Below are 16891 nucleotides of genomic sequence, written 5' to 3'. Positions count from 1 at the left end.
GGTCTTTATTATAAGGGGACGGGTCTTCCTGCCTAAAACCCAACTTTGTAGCCCCTTCTCTAGAGAAAGTATACTTTCCGTTATTAAAAAAAGGTAACACATCAATCCCTCTACATTGAAATGCTTCCGCTTGTTGAAGGACAAGATTAGCAATTATTTTAGAACAGAATTTTACCCGTACTCGTAGCCCATTTTCAAATCTTATTAAGGAAACCAAGTCAATATCGCTCGACAAAATAAGTTTTAAACTGTCAATATCCTTAAAGTAGTTGAGCAGCCATGACCTATTTAAGTATAGGTCAGAGTCAAATAAGGGCAGGAAGTCCAGTGTCAAAGTATCCACATAAGAATTAGGGGCTTTTGAGAGTACAGGAGAAACGTTCGTGGCCACAACAACCGGCTGCCGAAAAATAGGCGCTAATGGATTAAGTGGCTCTGTTACAGCAGGAATAGTTCTTGTCACCTCTTCCACTGGGGCTGGGGACACTAATCCATTATCCTCTTGACAAGGGACTCCCTCATCCGTAGTGCAAACATCAAGGGGACCTTCGACTACAAAACCAGTAGTATAAACAGCAGCCTTATTAGAAGAAGTGTCCAATAAAAGATTATCTACGATTTCCACAACATCAAGCACTTCTGTATTTATGTGTTTTTGAAAAATAATTTGCCTCTGTCTTTTCTTTTTATACTTGCGAACAGGTTTCCTATTTTTCCCTTTGTTCTTTCTGCTTTTTTCTTTTACTTTTCCCTTTACAGATGGACTTCCTTCAGGTTCTTTTTTATCCTGGTTGAAAATCGGAAATAATTCATTTCCAGCGTTCTGGTTAACCTCCACCAAACTTTCTTCTTTTAAGGAAGGTACAGATTCCTTCCCGCAATTTAAGGCGGATAAGATAGGCATCTCTGTAGGCTCATGTATGTCAACCACTACTGGCATCCCCACAGGCTCATTTTTTACCAGTAAGTTATTACTGTCAAGGACATTATGGACAACAGTCTCCAGGGGAGAAGTAGTACCATTTTCAGTATTTTTTGCCAATAATACTTTCAATATCTGTGTAACTGAGTCCAAGATGCAATCAGAGCTCCCAACAAACTTGCCCAATAAAAACAGTATGGAAGCCAATAAGTGTTCTAGTGCTATCAGGGAATCAGAGATAGGTTTATCGTCTTTAGGGTACCCAGATGCAGAAAGAGAGCAGATACCGGATAAATTGAGTTGTGGAGTCCTGGAATCATTCTGCAATGAAGGAATGTCATTAGGAGCTATAGATGGAGTACTACTATATAACAATAATCCTGACGGCGTAGCTCCATTTGGTGTTTTACTGGGATCAGGATGTTTCAAAGTTCTCTTACTCACTTTACATATGAGCACTTTCTGTTTGCATCCTTTTCTGGAGCATACATTTTGAAATATCTTATTGACTCTGCTTTTCCAAAAGGAGAATATAAAAAAAGATTTTGTCTACAGAATACAGCTATTGTCTTTTTCCCTGGTGTAACTTGATAAAAGTTTGGTTCTTTCCTGTGTAAACAATTATGTAAATGAAATTGTTAGTAACTCAGCCAAGTCATTTTCTAGAGTCACATCCTCTTTGTCTACCGCAAGAAAAAAGAAGGGGGTATGTCGGGACCTTTTATTGTGTATCCTTCTAGGCTTAGTTCAACAGCAAGTTTGCTTTGTTCCTTGCACTGGCTGCCCATTGATCAGCGGATCCAATTTAAGACCTTATGCTACATGCCTTGCCAATACAGGGCCTCTGTACTTAATATCTTTGTTGGCAAATATGTTACCAACCGCGCTCTGCATTCAAGCAAGGTAGAGCTGGCCATGATTCCCCAAGATCAGGAAGTCACGGTGGAGCGGGCGGTCCTTCGCATATCTTTGACCTAAACTGTGGAATGGTCTGCCAATTTCATTAAGAGCATGTTATTCGCTCGCAGTATTCTGGAAGAAACTGATGACCTGGTCGTTTCCATCAGTATAACTTGATGATCAGCATCATTTCAAGATCCCGGCTGTCTGTACAGCTGTTGGATCAGACAGAGCATCTGTTTTGGTGAGGAGGTCAGCTATGGGAAACCTAACAAGGTAGCCATGCGCCTTCCAAGTTACTATAACAAAACACCCTTTGGAATGTAATACTGAACAGCCATTGGTCTAGAGTCGATATATCACTGTATCCTAGTACTTGCAAATCAGAACTGTAAAATTCAACCCTGCTGCAATGTGAAGGTTCAGTAGGATATGCCTGTCTTTCTAAATATTTAATGTTTTCTATATTTCAGGGCATTGCTGTTTCATCTAAAAAGAGAAAACACTTGCAAATTAATGACAAAGGAGATAATCCGTTAATAGTTGATGCAGGGCCGTCACCAGACCAGCAAAACGTGACAAGGTATTTCATATTTACATGTCTATTGCGTCTAATTATATATTGGTCACCTTATCCATTAGCTTCAATTGTTTAAATGTATCTAATTTGAGAGATGTTTTAAGGCATAAGCAAAGTGGGCTCTGGTCCAGCGCCAGCCTTTCAGGAGGCCTCCTGATAGAGCCAACTGTGTTTTGCAGAGAGTCTTGCCATGATGGCCTTGAATATTTCTTAAACAGATTGTTTTAAATATTGCTTTCCTTTAATTTATTTCTCATGTCTGCAGACATTTTGCAGAGAAATGTTGAGTTTATGTTTCACGCAGCATCCATAAAAAAAGTTTATTGTAGCTCAAAATTGCACCTTATATATGAGAAATTGAAGGGGTCACAATTTTGCCTAGGGCTCCCCAAATCCTTAAAATATCCCTGTCAACAATGAGTGTAGTCCAGACTTCCACACTGGTGTAAAGCAGAGCCCTCTTGGGTGGGACAAAGGGGTGTTCTAAATACTGCTAGTGTGAGGTGATAGCTTAGTAAGGAATACAGAGGCAACTTTACTGTGCAAGGAATATTATGGGTCCAATCCCCTCGTGCTACAAACTGCTATTCTCCAATAATCCTTATAACTGTGCTGTATTGATTAATTTCTTTTCCAGTGGTGGTAGACAAAATCAAATATAGATGATTTTGTTAAACCAGTCAAAAATAATGCGCGTTCTGTCAAAATCGAATGCTCACTGAAAAATGCTGCCCAAAACATATTTTCTTTTAAATTATGGAACACCATACTACAATCCTATATAAACAGCCGTCCACCATTTTGAAGTCAGCGGTACACTCAGTTCCTATGTGACCACACACACCATTAGGAGCGGAGAAATGTCAGGCTAAGCCAGTTGGAAACACCGCCTTCTAGCAACCAAAGTAGGTATATAATTATAAAAATATATATGTAAAATAGTAACAGTAGAAAATGTCCTGAACATATATTTAGGACGTTTTTTCACAACTATGTTTTAGCTTTTCAAAATATTTACTCCGGCGGCCTAGAGAAATTCCCTTTGCTATTCCACAACTCCGGAAGGTAAAACAACCAAAAATGCACACCATACTACTACATTGAAAGTGTTTTTTTGCTTTTTTTCTCAAAATATGCCACTTCAAATTTATTTCTCAACAAACTGATTCCTTGACATTCAAAAAAAGAACAGTTGTTAAACACCCTACAGAATAACTGAGGGCCCTTGTTGTGGACTGCCTTTCATTGTTTAAATATTGATGTAACTGTACAAGGGGCTTTTCCTTAGAGCTGGTTCTGGGCAGTGTCTAGGGGTAAAATTTGTATTCTTACTCCAACGGCTGCCTGCCTCAGTAAAGATACTAGAGATTGTCTGCTGGGCAAAATCACTATTTTAAAACCACTGTGTAATTACCTCAGGGAAGGTGCTGGACTTTGTTAGGGGACACAATTACTATACTTACTCCACTGGGTGCTTAGGTTAGGGCAAGTGCTGGACAGTCTGTGGGGTACAAAGTTAGTATTCTAACTCCACTGGGTGCTTGTTTCAGGAAAGGTACCTAACAGCGACTGGGTGGCAAAATGACTTATGTAACTCTAGTGGGAGCTTGTCTCCGGGATGTTGCTAGACAGTGGGTAGGGGACAAAATTTTTATTCTAACGACTCCAGGTCTCGCTTTAGGGTACATGTTGCACAGTTACTGGGGGAAAAAATACGAATCCATCTCCGCTAGGTAATTACCTCAATCCTGATGTTAAACAGTGCCTGCATATGTTTAACAAATAATTTTGTAGTGCACAACATAAATTAAGTTATTACATTTTTAAACGGATATACCATCTAAGCATTCTACACATAAAAACACAGTTCTCACTGAAAAATCACAAACTACCAAGGGCCTGATTACCATATTGGCAGTGCATGTGTGGGACCACCCCACTGCCGCACCTCCAAACCCATTTGTGCACCGCCCACCAGATTAGGACTTTTCCAGTCACTGGCGAGCTGTTCTCCGGCGTTCCCACAGCAATGCCTATGTGCCCAATGTGGTGCCTATGAAATAGGCACCACATTGGGAACATCAAGGGCAGTACCTGCACAGCATGGACTGGTGCTGTCCATGCCATGCAGGTACTGGGGTGCATGCGCACGGGGGCACAACATGTGTCCCCCCCCCCCGCTTGCATTCCATGACCCTGAAGCAACAGGAGGTCCACCATGCATATTGTGGCCTCAAAACCGCCACATCACCCCCAGGGATTAATGATCCCTGGCGGTTGCGGTGGTGCAATGGTAGTCCGACCACCCTAGTTGCATTTGGGCAGTCGGAAGACTTCCCTGACGCTGCGACGGACCACCAGACGCTTAATCAGGCCCCAAGTAAGTTTAGGAAAAAATCAAGAGAATCTACGTAGTAAATCACCATATGTTTTCAAACATATAAATACACTGTATTTTGCTTCTTCCTCATTCAAAACCGAAAATAACAGTACTTGATAATACCAGCATCTCCCAAAAACACTACCCAGTTGAAAAACCAAGTTCTACTCCTTTTCATCAGGAAACCACAAGAGAGAAATCGACAGGTAATAAATTACACATGAAATATCTATTAACCCAACAGAAATATTTTTCTTCCACCCAGAAGAAATCACAATCATTAAAATTTCGAAATGCAACTGGGTGTTGAAACTTTCCCTTAGTTAATCCACAACTCCAGAAGGTTAAATAAAATGAAAAATATTGCAATGCGACTATTTTTTTTTAGTTTTTTTACAAATGTTACCAAAATGTGCCATTGAAAATTTGTATCTCAATATAACAGTTCCTTGACATAATTTTACAGTGTAAGCAAAGAAGACAATATGCAAAATATATTAGGGTATTTTTTTGGTACACTGCCTGAAATTTACCAAAAAATAAATGTAACAGTATAAGAGGTTTTAGTTCAGGGAAACTGCTGGATAGTGCCTGATAGACTACGTTGCTATAATAACTCCACGGAGAACTTTTGTGGGAACAAAATAACTAGTCCAACACCACTGAGTGCTTCCCTCAGAGCAGGGGCTGGATAATATCTAGGGTATATTTTATTCCAACCCCAACTGGTGCTTGACTAAGGGAAGGTACTGGACACTGTTTGGGGTGTCAAATTACTGTTACTCCACCGGGTGCTTGCCTCAGGGAAGGTGCTGGACAGTGTTTGTGGGTCAAATATACTATTCTAACTCCATTAGGTGCTTGCTTTAAGGAAGATGCTGGACACTACCAGTGGGGGTTAGGCGGGCCAAAATTACTATCCTAATTCCACCTGGTGCTTGCCTCTTGGAACATGCTGGAAAGTGTTTTGGGAACAAATTTACTGGTCTAACTCCACCAGGCGCTTGCTTTAGGGTAGGTACTGGATACTGACTAGGGGGCCAAATTAGTATTCTAACTCCAATGGGTGCTTGCTTATGTGAAGGTCCTGAAAAGTGTTTGGAGGCAAAATTACTATTCTTACTTCACTGGGTGCTTGCCTCAGGGAAGGTGTTGGACAGTGTTTGTGGGCCAAATTTAGTATTCTAACTCCACCGGATGCTTCCTTTAAGGAAGATGCTGCACACTGCCGGGGGGGGGGCAGAATAACTATCCTAACTCCTCCTGGTGCTTGCCTCAGGGAATGCTGGACATTGTTTTGGGAACAGATGTACTATTCTAACTCCACCAAGTGCTTGATTTAGGGTAGGTGCTGGACACTGTGTGGGGGGCCAAGTTAGTATTTTAAGTCTACCTGGTGCTTGCCTTACAGGAAAGTGCTTGAGCGGCAACTTACTATTCTAACTCCACTGGTTGCTCGCCTCTGAGAAAGCAAACAGTGCTTGTGGGGCTAATTTACTATTCTAGCACCTTTTGGTGCTTCCTTTAAGGATGGCGCTGACAAGTGACCGACAGCCAAAATTACTCTTCTTACTCCATCAGGTGTTTGCCTAAGGGAATGTAGTAGACAGTGCCTGGGGGCAAATTTACTATTCTAACTCCACTGGATGCCTCCTTTGGGAAAAGTGCTAGACAGCACTGGTTAGTCAAAATTACTACTCTTACTCCACCAGGTGTTTGCCTAAGGGAAAGCAGTAGACAGTGCCTGGGGGCAAATTTACTATTCTAACTCCACCGGATGCCTCCTTTAGGGAAAGTGCTAGACAGAAATGGTTAGTCAAAATTACTATTCTTACTCCACCAGGTGTTTGCCTAAGGGAATGCAGTGGACAGTGCCTGGGGGCAAATTTACAATTCTAACTCCACAGGATGCTTCCTTTAGGTAAAGTGCTGGACAGTAACTGGTTAGCCAAAATTACTATTCTTACTCCACCAGGTGTTTGCCTAAGGGAAGGTAGTGAGCAGTGTCTGGGGAGTAATCTTTACTAATAATACTGTTAGTTGCTGGGGGCGTGGCTTTCCGAGCCAAGATGGTGGACGCACCTTGAAAGTGCTCCCGGACCCCTCCGCCATCCGCTCTTAATCCACCCATCTCGAGAGCCATCCAGCCCTGTAGAACATCACTGTTCCAGCGCTGTACCTCTGGCTGTGCCCCTGGCTGCGGACAACCCAGCTTGTGGGCGCTATGCTGCATTCGGCCGCCCGGCCGGCCGGGACCCGCACCTAAAATGGCGGCCTCTCCACCCTGAATAGCAACGTTTGCCGCATCTGACCGGTGCCAGTTGGTCTCTGCCCGAGTGCCTGGAGGGGCGAGGGGGCCTCCCTGTGACCTGTTCATCCAGCAGCTTGCCGCCAAACCGGAGGTGCTGTCTGTATCTCCCTCCATCGCCCTGCTGTAATCCCGCGTGGGAGGCCGCTGGTGCCTGGTTCTGCCCGTCGGTGCCGAGGAGGGCCCACCCAGCACCGGACTGCCCATCTGCCTGTGCTGGCAAGGGCGCCCAACGCCGCACCCCGGTGGCCCTGCTGCAGTGTCGGCCGCCAGTTCGGGTGGGTGGAGCTGGAGATCACCAGCGGCAGGAGCATGCTTGCCGCGGAGCGGCCTACGTAGCCGGGGACCCGGCAACTGGCGGACCTAAGATCTGGTGAGTCCCAGCAGTGGAGAGGGTCCGGGGACAGATAAGTGGCCCCCCCCACGCGCGCGGACGCCCGCTGAAGTGAGGGACCGGCTCCTGGGTGGGGCTACTTGGCATCCGGCCCAGCGCCCAGCTGCGTCCCCTCGCCCCATGTGCCCCGCGGCCTTGGGCCGGCATCCTCGTGTCCTGGCGCTGTTTGGCTGCAGCGCTCTGTGGCTGATTACGGACCTTTGGCTGGGGAGGCCTGGAGGGGTGGTACCGGCAGCATGCATCGAGCGGCCCTCTATCGCCCTCTGCCCCCCAGCTTACTCTTGCCTGACCGAGCCGGACTACCCAGCTACTGCGGCACTTGCCGAGGTTTGCGGAACAGGCCTTAGCTCACGGTTGAGCCTCCCGCCGCGCTGCCTGTGGTTGGGACTGTGCCCCGGGGAGGTGGAATCAGCCGCTGACATTGAGCGGCATGGGGCCCAAAGGGACGCCTCCTCCACCAGCCACTCTGCCTCTGCCCTGCTTGAGTGAAACCCGGGGTAGTTTGTGAGCCCCGAGCACAAGAACCTTGCTGCGACCTCGGTCAGAAGCGCTGTGCCAGTACCACTGGGGTACAGTCTTGTCCCGGAAGGTGGAGTTCAGCATATAAATCGAGCGGCAGAAGATTTTGGGGGATGCCTCCTCCACCACTCCGGCTCCCCACTTTTGATCCTGGGCCTCTGAGGTCGATCGCTGACCCCCTGCTGCAGAATCCTTCAGAGAAGACCCTCAGGGCCTCCAGCCCTGGTCACGTGGCATTATGGGCAGAGACAGACCGGCCAAGACCTCGGCCACTAAGACCAAAATAGACCAATTCACCACTACGGATATGGGGCAATCGGAGGCACTGCGGACTAAGAACCCCCACTGGCCATGGATCTAGCTACCATCCTCCAAGCTATCCACGCCCCTCAATCCTCTGTGGAGGGCAAGATCGCGGAGGTCCCGGTGGACATGACCCTCATCCGGCAGGATCTCCGCAACCCCACTGCCCGGATCAAAGAGGCCGAATCCAGAATTTTCACTGTGGAGGATGATGTCCAAATACTCAAGGAGCAAGTTGCTCATCTCCAATCGCACAGCCAAGATTTGCACCGACGAACTAAGGATGCAGAAAACAGATCCTGCCTCAACAACCTCCGCCTGGTGGGCTTTCCGGAGGGGGGAACGGGGCCCTACTGCAGATTTCTTGGAGAAGTGGCTGTAATCATGGATCCCTGAGGGATTCCTTTCCCCATGGTTCACGATTGAGCCTGCCCACCGCTCCCTTGCTCCTAAACCACCAACGGGAGCGGTTCCCCGACCGATTATTATACGGATTCTTAACTTCAAGGACCGCGACTCTATCCTGGCCAAAGCCTGTAAACAGCAACAACTCCACTTTGATAATCACACGATCATGGTCTTCCCAGACTACACTTGTGAGGTCCAGGGTCAATGCTGCTCGGTCCGCGAAGTCCAGCAAAAACTACATGCCCTTAACATCCAATACAGGCGCCTCTTCCCGGCACGCTTGCGAGTTGTGTTCTCCAACAAGACCCTTTTCTTTGACTCTCCTGCAGAAGCCTGGGCCTGGGCGACAGAGGAGCATCCTCTAAGGACCAATGACTGGAATCCGCCACCTGACGATGCAGGTGGTGGGTCTGCCCGCCATGAGATTCTCGCCCCCCGGCCTCAGCTCAACTGCTCCCGTAGGCGCTGTGGCCAGAGGCGAGCCCGCTCCGACTCCCGGGTGAGCCCCTCTCGGCAACAGGCGCCGCTCCCTGGAGAGTCCCAGGCTCTGAGGCGGTCTGGCTCCTCCAGCCGCCTCGATGCTGGGGGTGCTTCACCCTGACCTTCCCTGCTGGACCTCCCAGACACAGATCTTTCACGCAGCCCAATGTTTCTCAGGGATCCTGCTTGAACTTGCCTCGGTATGCCGGGCATAGCTCTGCAGCTGATGATGGCACATCAGCTTATTATTGCTTTTACTCTCGACGGACTTGACTATGCACATCCTGTCATGAGGCGGGGTCCTCCACGCTTCCCCATTCCCAATTGGTTTAGTTGGTCTTCTGTTATAATTTTTCATTGTTAGGGCGACAGATGCTCCGTTCCTGAAGTGTGGGGTAGGGGTTGGGTTAGGGTGGGGGACCGTTGTCCCAAGTTTTAGCCTTTGTTTATTTTTGTTGTTTCTTTGTTTTGTGGCACCAGCGCTCGCATGATAACCTGCTTCATTCCCAGTGGAACCCACTAATTCCTCCTGGGGCGCCCAGCCATACCCCCTGGCGACCCGGCTCACAGCCGTGCCTCCCTGTGAGACTTTACCCTTCTACTGAGACCGCCTACCACTATGCCTGACACACCTCAGCTAAGGGCCTCCCTGAGCGTAATGTCCTGGAATGTTGATGGCCTCCAGGACCGTTTCAAGTGCACGGCTGTATTGAGATATGCACAACGGCTTGGGGCAGAGGTCCTGCTGCTACAAGAGAAGCATTTGCTCCGTAATCACTGTCCCTTCTTAGCACGATACGGATGCAATAGGGTTTGGCACTCAGGCTTCACACGGGGCTCCCGTGGGGTGGTGATCCTGGTGAAACTGTCCCTTCATCTTGTGGCTTCACGTGTCACCCATGATCCCCAGGGCACCTTCGTGGCCCTGAGTGGCACACTAAATGATGGCCCCCTCAACTTCATATCATTTTACTCCCCTCCTTCGATGTTGACAGCGTCGGTCGACCTTCTAGCTTCCCTGTTCCACTTTTCTTGGGGGCGACTTTAATGCGGTTTCCTCCCCTGCCTTAGACACAACAGGCCCCCGTCCCATGGTAGACTCACGCAGGTGAGGCAGTTGACGAACTGGTCTGAATCACGGCGTCTCTGCGACGCGTGGCATATATGGCACCTGCACTCCAAACAATTCACACACACCTCAGCAGCTCACCACACGCAGGCGCGTATTGACACGATTTTCGTTCCTTCAACGGATTATCTCAACATTCAAGATGTCTCCATCCTACCTCGAGTTATCTCTGACCACTCCCCGGTGATACTCAATACGGGCTCCCCTCCCGCCTCAATGCGTCAGACATGGAGGGTAAACGCTTGGTTCCTTCAAGGCAGGAAATTCTGGAAGGTGGTGGGGCAGGAACTTAAGCATTACTTTTTGTCCAATGAGGGGTCAGTCTCCTCACCGGGCACCCTGTGGGAAGCTGGCAAGGCCATGATTAGGGGGGTCACCAAGGGCCAGCTCAAACTCCAGCAGCAGGCCCAGGTGGAGCAAATTAGCTCAGGTGAGGTGCAAGCGTTGCGCCTTCAACAATCCTCCGCTCAGACCCCGAACGCCTCTGAAGTAAGACTTATTGCTCATATTCGTACGGAGATTAGGCAGCTTTCACTGGACGCGACCAAGCTCCACTGGCGCTCACCTGTTTCCAGGGTGTGTGGCTGGGGTAACAAAAACAGCTCACTTCTCCACAGGCTGGCCACCTATTCCAGGGCGACCCACATAATCCCTGAAATCGTGTCTCAGGATGGTTCATGTGCCGCTTCCCAGCGGAGATGGCTCGTGACTTTGCCTCCTACTACCGCCACTTTTATGCTGCTAAAACTCCAACTCTCTCTCTGACTTGTTGGGGACCGGGAAGAGCTACCTCCCTTGTCTAGATTCCCTTGTTCAGGAAGATCTGGACCGTCCCATCACACAAGAGGAAATTGGGGAGGCGATCGCCCTTACCTCCTCTGGTAAGACACCAGGCCCAGATGGCCTCCCCCAAGAATATTATGTGCTTTATCGCGAAACCCTCGTTCCTCACCTTGCGAACCTGTTTTAAGAGGCGGCTGAAAAGGGCTCGTTCCCTCCGGAGATGGATATGGCCACCATAGTGGTGCTTCCCAAATCCCAGACACCCTCGCCACAGTGTGCGGACTATTATCCCATCTGTCTCATCAACATGAACCGGAAGCTGTTTGCCACAGTCCTCGCCCAGCGGCTCAAACCTCACTTATCTACGTTGGTTCACTCTGAGCAATGCGGGTTCATGCCCACGCGTGGCACCGGGCACTGTCTCTGGAGGCTACACTTGGCCCTGGCTCATTGCCACTTGCTTACCCCCTATCTAGCGATCCTCCTTGTAGACTTTGAAAAAGCCTTTGATTCGGTGGACTGGGGATTTCTGGAGGATGTCCTCGACCGGAAGGGCTTTGGACCCCGCTTTCAGGGTCTGGTTGGTGTTCTATATGCTTGTCCGAGGGCACGCGTCCTTGTGAATGGGGTTCTGTTGGAACCCTTCTCGGTCGGCAAGGGAAAGAGGCAGGGGTGTCCTCTTTCCCCCCTGCTCTTTGCTCTGTTGATGGAGCCCTTGGCGACCTTGATACGACGAGCGAGCACGTGCAGGGTTGGAATTGGCCCAACGCAGAAACTAATAAGATTGCCCTTTATGCAGATGATGTCCTCATTTACTTAGCGGACCTCGCCCAGTCAGGCCCCCACTGTCTCCGTATCCTACAATCCTTTGAACAGGCTTCGGGCCTCCAGCTGAACCCGACAAGTCGGTCCTGGTCCCTCTCCACTTATCTCGGGAATGCTTTGATTGGCAGTCCAACATACCACTCCGCCGCCAATCGTTCAAGTATCTGGGGATATGGGTGATTCTACTCCCCGAACTTAGCTGGGCCCTCAATGCACTCCCCTGGTGAAGAGGGCTAAGGCTGACCTCCAAAAATGGCAAGCGCTGCCCCTGAATCCCAGGGAGAGAGTCACCCTCTTCAAAATTATGGTTCTCCCCAGGTTCCTTTACTTTCTTCAGAACACTCCCATCTGCTTCCCAAGGACCTGGTTTTGCGAACTGGATAGCATGCCCAACAAGTTCCTCCGGGGGAAAGGAAGGGCCCGCCTGCCTCTGAACACCTGTAGGATTCCTTCATTTGACGGGATCCTGGGGATGACCCACTTATAGCTGTATTATCTCGCCACGCGCCTGCTATCCATACACAATTGGTTCAACGAGGGCTGTTCTGATCGGCGTATAGGCTGGAATTAAGTGAGTTGGGTCTGACCAGGGTCCAGTCTATGCTTTACGGAGAACCTATCCCATCCCAATTGCCAGAGGTGATGCGCTCCGTGCTGCTGGCCTGGTGGGCATTGCTTCAGGACACTAAGTGGGCACATACTCTGACTCAGTGCACACCCCTGTGGCATGGGACCTGGCTCAAGGAGGTGAGTGGGCTGCAAGGCTTCCGATCCTGGGACCTTATAGGCATTTTGCAGCTGGGAGATGTGTGGGTGGGTGAACATATGCGCTCCTTTACGGAATTTCAGACCAGATATTCCCTGGATCGGTCACAGCTCTACCGATACCTACAGTTGCGACATGCTCTCCATGCACATCTCACGACAAGCACACAGCTTTCGGACCATAGCCTGCCTGAGGCACAGATTATGCTGGGGAAAGGTGGCATTTCCCGCATTTACCGAACATTGATCAATAACACCCCTACTTCTCTAGATAGATTGCGTGCCCAATGGGAGGAGTGGGTGGTTACTCTGTAGGAGGAAGGCTGGCGTGATACCCTTACGGCTCCCAGGACGGTCACCGCCTCTGCCAGGCTATGGATGGTTTAACTATATTATCTACACGCCGCCTACCTCACCCCTGTTCACCGGGCAGAACTTGGCCCGACCCCTACTTGCACTAGGTGCGGCCACGAACCAGCTGACTTCTCCATATGGTATGTGCCTGGCCACGCTTGGCGCGATTCTGGGGGGACATTGAGGAGGAACTGACTGAAATACTGGGGTGGGAGGTCCCACACGATCCAAAACACACGATTCTGGACATTACCAACGGGCTAGACGGATCTAGAAATGAGAAAGGATTAGTTACTTACCTGTAATCCTAGTTCTATTCCAGGAGTATCCTGATCAAAGTCATAAGCACATGAATATCCCGCCCATGTGCGGGACCCCGGAAAGCATATGTATATATGTAGCTCTAAATATATGTATATATACATATATAAACACACTCACAATGCAGTCCTCTATGTAAGAGCTGAACAATGCTGCAAAATACTTCTTTGCACTTAAACATTCCAATAAAAGCAGGGAGAAAGAAAAACCTTTAAAAACTGCTTTATTACACAGTAGAAAAGGTAATACTGCAAGGAAAATGAAAGCATTGTCAGCACATAGGCTGCATTGTAGGGAAATACATAGAGTAGAAAGCTGAACAGCTAACTCATATAGAAAGTAACAGAAAACTGGCACTGTGCCTTTAAGGCAGCCATGACCCCTAGATCCCATCATGCCTCAGGGGTGACAGTTATGTCAGTTGTTCTTTGCGGATGACCGCAGACCATTTCTTTAAAAATCATACATATATTTCACATAACTACTTGCCCGGGAGGCGGGTGGGTTGCTTATGACTTTGATGAGGATACCCCTGGAAGAGAACTAGGATTACAGGTAAGTAACTAATCCTTCTCTTCCAGGGGATCCTCATCAATAGTCATAAGCACATGAATAGAATAGCAAGCCAACCTCTCATCCGGTGGGCAAGTAGACTGGAAACTATGCAGACATCAGAAAAAAACTACCAGCCTTTAGGCGAGCACAGACTCCGAGCCTTCAACACTTAAACAGATTCCGCAAGGAGGCCTGACCCACTTGGGTGTCTGCTCTGGAGTCTGAATCCAGACAGTATTGCCTGGTAAATGTGTTGACCGATTTCCAAGTTGCCGCTTTGCAAATCTCGGCCATCAGTACATTATGCAAAAAAGCCACTGTTGCTGCTTTGCCCCTAGTTGAGTGAGCTTTAGGGGTAGCGAGCAATGGTTTATTTGCCAATTGGTAAGATAACTTTATAAACAAGACTATCCATCTAGCGATGGTCCGTTTGGAAGCACCAAAACCCGTTCTGACCGAACCATAGTTTACAAACAACTGGTCAGATTTTCTCAACGATTTTATGGCTTCTAAGTAAAATTTGAGAACTCTCTTTAAATCCAGTGAATACAGGGCTCTCTCCGCTGGAGTCGTAGGGTTTGGAAAAAAAGAGGGCAAAGAGATGGACTGATTTACATGGAACTCCGACACTACTTTAGGTAGAAAAGAAGGGTGGGTTTGCATAAACACTCTATTATGGTGGAACACTGTATAGGGCTCTTTAGATGACAAAGCCTGAATTTCGCTAACTCTGCGTGCAGAGGTGATTGCCACCAGGAACACCACTTTCCAAGACAGGTGTTGCAGAGAAGCTTTATGGATGGGCTCAAATGGATGGCCCATGAGCTTGGACAATACCAAATTCAGCTTCCAAGGTGGAGAGGGAGGTCTCACAGGAGGGTAAACCTTCTTTAGCCCCTGTAGGAAATCCTTAACCACCTGAAGCTGAAAAAATTAAGGTTGGTTAGGAGACTTGCGATAAGCCGCAATGGCTGCCAAATGTACCTTTATAGAAGAGTACCTGAAACCCGATTTGGCCAAATAGAGTAAGTACGGTAGTATGACCTCCTCTTGACCAGTAGTTGGGCTCCAACCCTTTTGAACACAGCACAGATAAAACCTCTTCCACTTCATAGAGTATGATGCTCATGTGGAAGGCCTCTTTGACTTCTTTAGAATGTCCATGCAGTCTGCAGGAAGATTTAGGTATCCATACTGCAGGACCACAAGAACCATGCTGTCAAGGTTAAGGGAGGGGAGGCTCGGATGGAAAATCTTCCCCCCATCTTGGAAAGAAGGTCCGGCCTGCATGGAAGTGTCCAATTCGGACAAATTGACAATTGCAGAAGATCCGGGTACCACCACTGGTGAGGCCAATCGGGTGCTATTAGTATCATTTTCACCCTGGATCTCAGGAGCTTCGCCACCACCTTCGGAATGAGAGGGAGGGGTGGAAAGGCGTATGCAAACATCCCTGACCAACTGATCAAAAGTGCATTCCCCCTCGTTCCTGGTCGGAAGAACCTGGATGCGAAGGCGTACACATTTTCTGTTGTCTTAGTCTGCGAAGAGGTCGATCCTGGGATGACCCCACTGCTGGAAAATGTCATCCACTACGTCGTCGTTGAGCACCCAGTCCTCTTGCTCTTGGAAATGACGACTTAGGAAGTCTGCCTGATTATTCTGCTCTCCCGGCAGATGGACTGCCGTGATCAATAGGTTCCTGGCTAGCAGCCAGTGCCAAATCGCTTGAGACAGAGGACGAGATCGTGTTCCACCTTGTTTGTTTAAATAGTACATGGTGGTTGTGTTGTCCTTTTGAACCAAAATTGAGTCGGACTGAAGGGCTGGTTGAAAAGCCTTGAGGGCCAAGTGGACTGACCGCAGCTAGAGCATGTTGATATGGTAAGTCTGCTCGTGGGGGGTCCATCTCCCCTGAGTTTGAAGAGGCCCCAGATGCACCCCCCAGCCTTGAAGAGAGGCATCTGTGATCAAGGATTGTACAGGCGTAGGCTGATGAAATGGAACTCCCACCATGAGATTCTGAGGGCGTATCCACCAGAGGATGGACTTCCTTGCAATGGGAGATAGAAGAATCCGGTTGTTCCACTAACCTGAGGCCTGACTCCATTTGTCTTCCAGGTCTTGCTGAAGTGGTCTCATCCTCAACCTGGCATTGGGTATGAGAAAAATGCAGGAGGCCAATAAACCAAGCATCGAAGCCACCTGCCTCACTGACGGCCGCGGAGTTTGAAGAATCATGTTTCCTTTGATCTTCATTGATGATAGTCTTTCCGCCGAAGGAAACACTTTTCCTTGGACGCAGTCGATAGTGGCCCCCAGATAGTGGATCAATTGGGTCAGTAGTAGGACTGACTTGTCCAGATTGACAAGAAGGCCCAAACAATGAAGAAGGCTTAGACACATGTGAAGATGGTCCTGTACCAGAGGATGGGACGATTCTTTTAGTAGCCAATCGTCCAGGTATGGGTATAGGCCTTGACGATGTAAGTATGCCGCTACTACCGCCATGCACTTTGTGAATACCCTTGGGGCTGACTTGAGGCCGAAGGGCAAGACTTTGAACTGGTAATGATCTTTCCCTACCGTGAAACGTAGGAATTTGCGATGCCGTGCCGTGATCGGGATGTGGAAGTATGCATCCTGAAGATCCACTGAGCACATCCAATCGCCCGTCTTCCGGTGAGGGAAAATCTGATGGAGAGACAGCATCCGGAATTTTTCTTTTTTGATGCATCTGTTTAGGAGATGCAGATCCAATATGGGTCTGAATTTGCCTTGCTGGTCTCTCTTCCTGACCAGGAGGTATCTGGAATAATGCCTTTTCCTCTTTGTAGTAACGGGACCACTTCTATTGCTTGCTTTTTTAGAAGGGTCGCCACTTCCTGACGCAAGAGGTCCAGATGATGTTGTCTGGATTTTATCGGAGGACAGTCTTTTGGAGCTTTGCAAAAACGTAGTGCGT

The 16891-nt window shown here is 48.5% G+C and overlaps 1 long non-coding RNA gene across 2 annotated transcripts in view; it reads left to right on the top strand.

The window, feature by feature from the left end:
- The window catches only part of LOC147688742 (uncharacterized), a 194131-nt gene that overhangs the window by 71529 nt on the left and 105711 nt on the right, over positions 1-16891 (top strand). For both annotated transcript variants that reach the window (XR_015300551.1, XR_015300552.1), the window contains exon 2: positions 2296-2405. This is a non-coding gene — a long non-coding RNA (uncharacterized LOC147688742). The remainder of the gene's footprint in view (positions 1-2295; positions 2406-16891) is intronic.

Source organism: Lissotriton vulgaris, chromosome 10 (genome assembly GCF_964263255.1).
Source record: "Lissotriton vulgaris chromosome 10, aLisVul1.2, whole genome shotgun sequence".
Classification (NCBI taxonomy): Eukaryota; Metazoa; Chordata; class Amphibia; order Caudata; family Salamandridae; genus Lissotriton; species Lissotriton vulgaris.
The sequence above is the reverse complement of the archived record's forward strand: the minus strand, read 5'-3'. Positions and strand labels throughout refer to the sequence as shown.